The sequence below is a fragment of the Salvia miltiorrhiza genome, chromosome 7 (assembly GCF_028751815.1).
Source record: "Salvia miltiorrhiza cultivar Shanhuang (shh) chromosome 7, IMPLAD_Smil_shh, whole genome shotgun sequence".
Classification (NCBI taxonomy): domain Eukaryota; kingdom Viridiplantae; phylum Streptophyta; class Magnoliopsida; order Lamiales; family Lamiaceae; genus Salvia; species Salvia miltiorrhiza.
The window spans coordinates 44,669,948-44,681,127 of record NC_080393.1 but is presented as its reverse complement, the minus strand read 5'-3'; the positions used below and the strand labels follow the sequence as shown (position 1 = coordinate 44,681,127).

Below are 11,180 nucleotides of genomic sequence, written 5' to 3'. Positions count from 1 at the left end.
GTTCGGTGATAAAACACCTACGTCTGGGGGGCCACGCCCAGGGTAAATTATCCACTAGTGAAGATAAGATATTTACAGGACTTATGCGACAGACTCTCTAGCCTTCTAGCCTCAATATCTCCTCAAACCCTCACAACGATGAATAATTGAGAGAAGAACGACAATCAACTCTCTAAGAGTGAATACTACACATTCACCACCTAAACCCATGAAAATATCATCCACCAACAGGCTGGAGAAAGCAACAAATGAATAAGAAAATACTAACCCAACAGATTGCTCAATAAACCCATGAAAAAGCAATCGAACAAGATCACACACACTCACGAAATTGTATGGTCTGAAACCCACGAAATTACTCTCCAATATGTAGAAAATATCAATGAAATCAGCCACCAAAAACGTCCTCCTTCTCTTCCTTAAATAGGCAAACCCTAGAAAGAGTTATATCTTGAGTAGAACTCTAATAAAGATGATATACTCAATCTATAATTATAATCCCTCAATATTTCGAGCATATTGATGATATAATGTGAGATATATCCATAAGAGACGTGATATACTCAAACACCAATGAGCTGGAAAAACGCAATGCAGCTGCTGGAAACCTGCGCAAGAAAGTATCAGCCAAAGTACCAGATACTGAATGGTACTTTGCTTGTAATCGTATCTGAACATCTTGAGATACTGCTGGTACATTGTCTACATAATGACAACAAAACTTAGAGTATAGAAATACTCTAACAATCTCCCCCTTTGTCATTGGTGTAGACAAAATCAAATTCTGCTCAACACCTGAATGCACAGCAGAAACAAAACAGCAACAACTCCCCCTCAATGTGATCAACTCTCCCTCAATACCATAATCCATATACTCCCCCTTTTTGTCATACATCAAGGACAATTCTCCCTCAACAAGAGATAGATGTGTTCTTATGAAAGAACATTTTAAAGAACATACTTCGGAGTAGAGCCTTCATAGCAGGATCAAGTGACTTATGAACAATGGCGGGAGCGATTTCTGTAACAGCTACAGGAACATCTGCTGGACCAACGAAAAGAGCAACTTCTGTAGCAGTTTCATTCATAGTAGGAGCATCAACAATAAATTTGCTTGGATAACCCATAACATCAATAGGATCATTCTCTGTTTTAACATCTGCAGAGACTTTAGTTTTAACATTCTCAGAAACTGAAGAAGAAACTCGTACTAATTTCTGCACCCATTTCTTTTGAATTTTTCTTCTTTTCTTCTTCTGGTTATCCTCAAGGTATGATCTGCAATTAGGTTTAATATGACCTGGTTTATCAGAAAAGTGGCAGATAGGACGCCAAGCCCTTGCAGATGATCTATTCGAATGAGGTTGACCAATCTTTCCTCTGAAATAACCAATGCCTTCTTTGCCGCATTTTTCAATAATAGGAACTTTATTCGCCTGATAACTTCTTGTATCCACCATCTTCCTTCTATCATCAAGAAAAAATCTGCATCGAGGTTTGATGTGTCCACGACGATTGCAATAATGACAAATAGGAACAAAAGATTTAGAGATGTTCCTTCTTGAGGGAAGATTCCTGTACGCAGCAGGTTTGTGAACATTCTGAGGTATATTCCGATTTTCCTCCTTTGATGGATTGACATCTGGCTTGATAACATCGGCTTTGGGAATCCCTCCTTTTTCTTCGAAACCTATTCCCGCTTTATTGTTAGAATTCTGACCACTCTCCAGAATTTCTTTAAGCTTGTCAGTACCCGTGTTCATCATTCTGACAAGTTTCTGATGATGTTCCAACTCGCGAATCTTCAATTCCATATCTTGTTGGAGAACGAAAATATCTTTCTCGAGACTTTCAGAAAGATCCTTAAACTCGTCACGTTCTTTGGAGACATCACTAAGTCGCGAGGAGAGAGATTTGTTCAATTCAAGCATTGCCAGGCATTTTTTATACAACATCTCATAATTGTCAGCCAAGTAGTTCTCATCAAATTCCTCATCATCATTGTCAGTATCCTCATCAGTCGTAAAATTGAAAACAACAGAATTTTGAACATCTTTGATCTTGGCAGAGTAAGCAACAACATCAAAATCAGTACCTATATCTCCGACAGTTGTAACATCGGCGGAGATACGTTTGGAAGCATACTGTCCTTCTCTGTGGGTAGCCATCGAACGCAGCAATAGGATAGGCGACGGAAGCACAGGATCAACACCGATAATTTGGGTGACCCGCTCTGGTACCAATTGAAAAGTTGCCTATCCAATTGCATATGTCGCACACACAAAAAGCAAACGTACAGCACAAAGTATCAACGAAAGTAACAACACTGAACACAAGAGTTGTTCACCCAGTTCGGTGATAAAACACCTACGTCGGGGGGGCCACGCCCAGGGTAAATTATCCACTAGTGAAGATAAGATATTTACAGGACTTATGCGACAGACTCTCTAGCCTTCTAGCCTCAATATCTTCCCAAACCCTCACAACGATGAATAATTGATAGAAGAACGACAATCAACTCTCTAAGAGTGAATACTACACATTCACCACCTAAACCCATGAAAATATCATCCACCAACAGGCTGGAGAAAGCAACAAATGAATAAGAAAATACTACCCCAACAGATTGCTAAATAAACCCATGAAAAAGCAATCGAACAAGATCACACACACTCACGAAATTGTATGATCTGAAACCCACGAAATTACTCTCCAATATGTAGAAGAATATCAATGAAATCAGCCACCAAAAACGTCCTCCTTCTCTTCCTTAAATAGGCAAACCCTAGAAAGAGTTATATCTTGAGTAGAACTCTAATAAAGATGATATACTCAATCTATAATTATAATCCCTCAATATTTCGAGCATATTGATGATATAATGTGAGATATATATCCATAAGAGACGTGATATACTCAAACACCAATGAGCTGGAAAAACACAATGCAGCTGCTGGATACCTGCGCAAGAAAGTATCAGCCAAAGTACCAGATACTGAATGGTACTTTGCTTGTAATCGTATCTGAACATCTTGAGATACTGCTGGTACATTGTCTACATAATGACAACAAAACTTAGAGTATAGAAATACTCTAACAGGCAGGTCTGGCGTCTCCAGCTGTCTATCGACACAGTAAGTAGGAAGTGGGGTACATCTGTTGCATTCACGGTATCCTATAACTGGTTGGTTAATAGGGATTAATTTATCTTTGCGTCAATGAACGAAGTTATTAAATTAATATGGATTTATTCAAGCCGAGTTACATTTCTTTGATTGATTTATAGTAATTGTTTATTTGATTTATTAGTTGATTAATATTTTCTCTCAAAATTAAGGCGTGATGGCTACACCAATTTTAGATCTTTAGGAAATTGAATGCTTTTACCCGTTCTCTGTGGTTCGACTCTGCTTGTTACTATACTTCACTAATTCTTGGTAGAATTGCAGGAATTATTTGGTGGTATACGATGACCACCGGCCTCCGCCGTCGCCTGCTGCTTTTGTTTCGCCGCTCCTGCGCTGTCGCTCTGCTCTCGTTCGCCTCGCCTCCGCCCGATCTCGCCGCTCCTCCGCACTCGCCACCACCTCCGTTCGATAGCAGCAGGTTTTTTTTTTTGAGTTTTTGTTCCGAATGTGTTAGTTTTTGTTCCATGGAATGAACAATAGGTTTAAGGTGCTATTCTATGAGGTGACGAACATATGTGTGAAAAATTAAATTACTGGGCCAATGCATCATGTAATTAGCTGATTGTGTTTTAACCACGTGCAGGCTGGTCAAACTGTACGTGTCGGTAGCTTAGTCAGACTTGATCTTGATGAGGCTTCGGCAGAAACTAGCTACGTAACAATCTGTGCATCACATAGCGTGTCTCTTCAACTGGGAAAGACAGAGAATGCTGATGAAATGAAGAACAAACATTTTGAAATTAGATTGCAGGTGAGAATCTGAGCCAGTCAAATGGAGGAACTTTAGCGTGTTGGTTTTTACCTAAACTATTTTTGAACTAATAAGTAGTGCTTAACTTGCATCTGATAAATCAATGACTCTGAGTTCAATATATTCTCGAATAGTTTCACTTATTTCACAGTTTCATAAGCAGTATACTTTTACATGAGAAATTCTTCTTCTAATTGGAATCTAACTTTTAGTCATTTTTGTTGGCAGTTTGCGCCTGATATATTTCATTGGGTGTTATTATCTTCTCTCTTTATTCCATTTTGATTCTCTTGTTAATTAATATATATTTTTTTGGTCCTTTTCAAACCTATATGTTTCAGATTTTGCTCATTTAGTTTTTATGAAACTTTCTCCGTTCTTTTTCACATTTTATCAGCCTCATTTCATGATCTGCTTGAGCCTATGGACGTATTGATTGATTTGTGATTTCTTTTTTGCTCTTTTGCAGCTAGAAATGAATTTGTTGTTTTTGATATTTATTCAGGGTTGCAATCTTTATTTGTTATATGTTGATCTAGTATTAGCCGTATAGCACAAAAGTATTGGTTTTTTGATGAGTAACTGCAATGGTTGTAGGCATCTCGAGCTCCTGATACACACAGATTGCTGGAATGGTTGATGAATCGGTGAAGCTTGCTAGAGAGTTCTGTGAGAAGAAGTGTCCTATTTACGCGTTTCTTGATACTCATCATCCAAAGGTGATCTGGCTGCTATGCCTCACTGGTTCGCCTTCATCCCGGCAGCCGTGTGGGTCCCACTTTTGGTGAGTTCTCTGTGCTCTCTCACGGATTGTGTTGATACTAGCAACGATTTTATGGCTATTTAATCTTGTTATATGCCTTTTTCTTTAAGCTTGTAAAGGAACCAAGAAAAATATTTAATGTTTGATTTGTTTTAGATAATTAGATTCTATGTCTCGCTTGATTGTTTGCTTATTTTATGAATATTTTTCAATGAAATCCATCGCCTCCAACTTTGGTTGATTTGTGATTATTCTCCAATTTTCGCCATTTTATATTGAGCTGTTCATGCATTACCTTTCAGTGCTCAGTCTAAAGCTTTTGTATCTATATCTGTGAATTGATCGATGGTTATTGCACTTTTCTGATAAAAAGCATTTGGAATTATTGTAATCTGGGGTTGGATTTTTGGATCATTTTGTCTACATGATGTAATTTGAGGTGATCATAATTTTGATAATTTATGTTAAGTTTTGAAATTATTTAGAAATATGGATCAACAAATTAGAGATCAGCGGTAAATAACAGTTTTCTTCATTTTATGCTATGTGTTAACAGGAGCTAATGCATCATGTTGAGAAGGTGGTCGATAGCAAGGGGAAACCGAGAAATATATGCTATATTTGTCCCATTTTATTTTTATTTGATTAGTGAAAATGATATATTTTTGTATGATGGATAATATTTCAATGTAATATGTAGAATGATACAAATTATTTTAATGTAGGATGATAAAGAATATTTGAAATTAATGAATGACTTTTTTATTATTCATGTATATGCTTTAAAATATTTATTATGAATTTTCTGATTTAATAAAATATTTATTTTATAAAAATAGAAAATTTAAATATAATTGCAAAACAAAAATAAAAAATTGAAAAATTGGGATAATAGACGACGCGGTCGTGGGTGTCATCTATTAGCGCGTAGATGACACACGTGCGCGTGTCGTCTATTAATGCCCCCTAATAGACTACACCTACATTAATAACAGACGATTTTCTAATAGATGACACATTTTGTGTGTCATCTATTAGCATTTTTCTTGTAGTGAATAGAGTATGTGCTTCATGTATAGCCGATTTGTAAGAGACTTGGACATATACACAGAATCTAGCTTTGCCCAAACTGCAACAGCTGACTTCTCCTTGACTACCTCCCTCAAGACCTTGTCTGCCAGACACAGAATAATGAGGCTATGAGCCTTTTCTTGGATCTCAATCCTTTTGAGTGCTCCTTCTGCTGCCTTTGCCTCTGCCTTCTTGTCATTCGAATCATCGAGATGAATGAAGTTCCAGCATCTCCTTCCTTTAAAGCAGATGCAAGTCCTTGCTGAGTCAAGAGGGCTTTCATCTCTATTCTCCAGAGCCCAACTTTGTAGAACCCCATCAGTACAAATTCTGATCAATTTCTCTTCGATCTTTGATAGGAATTGAACTTCGGTTGTTCGTTTTCCACAGGCAGTGCCACTTGTTAGAAATTCTACCATTGAACACGAGAAACTCAAGAACACAGTAGCTAAGAAATCGAAATTGTAGAAATAAGAACAAACACAATTTACGCCGTTCTATTTTTGATAGATTTACATCCAGGGGACAACTGAGAAAGATTTTGTTGATTTCTCACAAACTTTGAATACAAGAACTCTCATATTTGCTCATACTTTGAATAGCAAATCTAAAACTCCAAAACCTAGCTGCAAACTGAGCTAATGAAGAAAACGAACTGTAGCAACGGTTATAACTAACCGAGCTCAACTTAAATCCTCACCTGTAGATCTAAATCTACAGTCACAACTTAATCTACAAAGTAAACACCAGTTTTGCTCATAAAGCCCTCCGTGTTTCTAACTTTGCAATTTAGTCCTTCGGCTTTCTTCTTCAAATACCGAACTTACCAGAATTTCACTAAGGCAAATAAATGATAGGTCTCAAGAAAATCTACCAACACCCAAAAGTACATAAGAATAGCCCTCTATGATCCACTTATCTTCGCTAGGTCTCAAGGTTAAAAAATCACATCACATAATATTGAATATGTTAAACATTTATCTCTGCTAGGTCCCAAATCGAATAGCTAAACATGGAAATTATTGGCCAGATAATCGACAAGAAATAAGCATAAGATTTATTAATCAGAAACTGAAAGTCTAAAAGGTATCAACAAATCAATCGCATAAATTCAATCAACTATTTACAAATCATAGAATCAGAAACGAAACTAGCTAGACATAGAAAAATAAATTAAAGATATAATTGAAAAAAAAGCAACTAAAATAAATAAAATAATCACAAAATCCAAAAAATTCCAAAAATTCGCAAAATTTCGTCGGCCACTATTCACTCTACCCGCGACTTTCTTAGTACGTTCATTTCTCTCTCGTCCGAACTCTAATCTGTTTGCACCAATGAACTCGTATCGAGATAATCCACAACTTTTATATAGAACATTCATTCAAATTCAGCTTCGAAATTTCTATAGAATTTGCCAAAGTACGAGAAAGTATTATATTTCACAAGATTAAATTGACATCATAAGAATATTAAAATCATGGAAAATGAGTGTTATGAACTCCCCCAAACTTAAGACATTGTTCATTCTCGAATATTGAGAAGAACACAATCAATAACACGAATGTGTAGATTTCTAGATTATCGATGCCTTAGAAAAATAGAATGAATGAATTCTTCAATTTGTAAACAATTCAAACACAAAAATCACCAACATGCATAATCTACATTAAAATCAATCTTGACATTCTAAATAATTGAATCTCACAAGTACGTGTATCACTCAACTCTCAATTGATGGAATGCGACGTGTATACTCTCATCAAAATTCAATGTAATGTAGATCACTTACCATAGACTTGTCGAACATCTATAATCTCCATCACTAAAAATGTGTTGGGACTAAGATCAAAAAGATCTTTTTCTTTGGTCGTAATGTAGAGGCATTGGTTAAGGTGGATAATTTTAGACTAAGTAACTTAATAATAAATCAAGAACACAACACCTATATCTTTACAAAACAAGTATGAAATAAATTTCATCTTCCTCCCAACTATGTCACCATAATCAAGTCAAGGGATTTATTAACAACAAATAACAAAGCTAAACACTCTCTTATGCTCTCAACTCATTCCCAAATAAAGTTGATTTCTAACAAATTTTCAATACAAATTAGACTTTCACAATTTTAATGCAAATTTGACTTTCACAATCTTTCTCTTTTTTTTTCAAATAATTTTTCTCACAATTTTTTTTTCTTTTATTTCCACAAAATTTCTTGAGCTAAGAGTTAATAGAAATATAATATCATCCATTCTTTTTCATCAACCTCCAACATACTCTACCACAAAAATCAGAAGGAACACGGAGGAATCTTGCGACAGCGGCGACTTATGCCGATTAAACCGAGACGACGATCGGCACCCCTCACCGGATATCAGTTGTAGCAGCAGCGGTAGTATTTTATTTTTGAGGAGAAATTAGCGCATGAATCTAGAAATTGAGGAGTAATAGGAAGAGAGAGGTGCAGTGCTGTTTGGGAGTTGAAAAGATGGAGGAATGAAGCCTTATTTATTCGTCGGCCCCTCCACAGCGACGGCAGCGCCGATCAGAATGACAGAGGGAGACTGAGATGAAGACCCAAGAGAGAGGGTGAAGGTTTTTATCTTGGTATGCATCTTTGTGCATATATCAGCGAGGATGAAAGGATAGAGACATGCCGGTGGGAGTCGACGGCGGTAGGCGGTGAATTCGCTGGAGAAGGTGGCAGCGGCGCTGAACAGGGAGATGAGCGTGATATTGAGATAGAGATAATGAGAGTGAAGGTTTTCTGTGAATTTTGCGTTGAAAAGAGAGATTGGGCCCGCCAGCTTTTGTTCTAAATTTTGGGGAAGATAATGAACTAAAGTAATAACAACGATAGTGGACGTAATTGGAAAACTTGAATTTTTTCGAAAAATAATAAGGGTCATCAACGTCTAGCTCAGGTTCAGAATTCCCATCGGATAAAATAAAATACGTCAAACGTCCAGCTAGCTTAGGTTCAGATGTGTTGGATTTGTATACTGAAAGCAAGAACCTTTTTATGCTTGTATACAATGATTCTTATGTTCACTATTTAATCTCCTATCTGATTGTGTTCATGATTGCATATGTATGCTCCTTATCTCTATATAAGTAGATTATATGGTGTGTTGTAGATCACAGAAGACCATATAATTGGAATAACCTTAAGAGATATAAAATGATCACAGCCGAGATGACTTTAGGACGAATCATTGGTTTAGGCTGCAGTATAGATGTAAGCAGTTTGTCTTGACTACTTGTCTATACTGGTACGTCATAACGTATTGATAGGACCACAGTGAGATGTATTCTTGTCTCTGACTTAAGTGAAGAATCAAGATCTCGGTGACTTAATATAATCTTAATACTAATAAGATTTCAAATATATATGTTGATCCGTATATCACTTTGATTTACTATGGGTGAGAGTTATATAGTAACTTGAGTACTCTGTATCTTGGGTGATAGCAGTTAATATATGATATTTGATTATCTGTATTAGTACCCGTATCCGGTATAGGATAATGACATCCCCTTAAGGAGCTCAATAAGGTTTATTGCGTTAAACCCTGCAGGTTGATTAAGTTCAGACGCAATGATAAAGTTTTGAGTGGTACTGGTTAAGGATTACAAAGATATTAATTAATTTAAGTTGTCAGAGCTCTAATTAATTAATGGATGTCGGATATTTTAAATACGGAGATTTAATAAGTCTAAATACAAGCCCCGACTCATCACGGGCAATAAAGGGGTAAGTCAGTATTGATTCTCTAGTGGAATGAATTAATACTTATGAATTAATTATGATCTGGGCTGATCATAGAAATTAATTCATTGGAGGCCCATCTTTATTCCTTGTATCTGGTCCCTAGACTGGCCCAAAGTCTCCTTGTCCTAGCTGTAGAATTCGCCTAGCACAGAAATAGCGCCCCAGCGCTGTATTTTTTATATTTTAAATACAGTTGTCTGCTCTCAGAAAAAAAAACACACAAAATTAGGGTTTTGAGAACAGCAGGAGCGGCGCTAGCGTGCAGGGCTGAATTCTCTCTTGGGTACTTTCATAGCTCGTTGTCCATCCAACGGTGAAAGCTGAGCGGGATACAGTTCAGAAGGTCAGAGCTGAAGTCGTTCAACTCGATCATCGACAGCCTTTGCATACAGTTTTCAAGTAAGTAATTCTAACTCCTATGTACAGCACTTAAATTCATAGGAGCCGTATCATGGCGGAGTGCAAAGTAGAAGTGCATTGCAGACTCCACCATGGAAGCCGAGTATGTAGCTGCTTCCAAAGCTGCTAAAGAGGCTGTATGGTTCCGGAACTACCTCTTGGATCTAGGAGTGGTACCTAATTTGCCTAAGAGTATCATAATTTATTGTGATAACTCGGGTGCAGTGGCAAATTCTAAGGAACCCAGGACCCACAAGGCGACCAAACATATAGAGAGAAAGTACCACATCATACGAGAAATCGTAAACAGAGGAAATGTGCTAGTTGAGAAGATCAATACCTTGGAGAACTTAGTTGACCTTTCACGAAGAGTTTACCGCAAAAGGCCTACGAGAAGCATGCTCGAGGGATGGGATTGCGCTTGATGCCACCCATTTAGCAAAACTTTCAGTATAAGTGGGAGAAGTGATAGTGTTGTAATAGCTAGTATTTAGACACATTGTATACTAAAAGTTTGCTTTAGTATAAGTGGGAGATTGTTGGATTTGTATACTGAAAGCAAGAACATTTTTATGCTTGTATACAATGATTCCTATGTTCACTATTTAATCTCCTATCCGATTGTGTTCATGATTGCATACGTATGCTCCTTATCTCTATATAAGTAGATTATATGGTGTGTTGTAGATCACAGAAGACGATATAATTGGAATAACCTTAAGAGATATAAAATGATCACAACCGAGATGACTTTAGGACGAGTCATTGGTTTAGGCTGCAGTATAGATGGAAGCAGTTTGTCTTGACTACTTGTCTATACTGGTACGTCATAACGTATTGATAGGACCACAGTGAGATGTATTATTCTCTCTGACTTAAGTGAAGAATCAAGATCTCGGTGACTTAATAGAATCTTAATACTAATAAGATTTCAAATATATATGTTGATTCGTATATCACTTTGATTTACTATGGGTGAGAGTTATATAGTAACTTGAGTACTCTGTATCTTGGGTGATAGCGGTTAATATATGATATTTGATTATCTGTATTAGTACCCGTATCCGGTATAGGATTGTCGCAGCCCGATATAGCCAGTGATAGCGTATACCAAGTATCGTACGACTAATAAAAGAAATAGTGAAAGAAATGGAATTTGCATCTTGTTTTAGCGGAAGCAATTGCAAACTTTACTCATTTTCAAGAAAGATTTTAAGACCCAGAAATAATTAC

The 11,180-nt window shown here is 36.7% G+C and overlaps 1 long non-coding RNA gene across 1 annotated transcript; it reads left to right on the top strand.

The window, feature by feature from the left end:
* Positions 1 to 3,897: 3,897 nt before the first annotated feature.
* Positions 3,898 to 5,474, top strand: LOC130996278 (uncharacterized). The gene is made up of 2 exons (XR_009092474.1): positions 3,898 to 4,723; positions 5,259 to 5,474. It is a non-coding gene; the product is annotated as an uncharacterized LOC130996278 (long non-coding RNA).
* Positions 5,475 to 11,180: the final 5,706 nt, after the last annotated feature.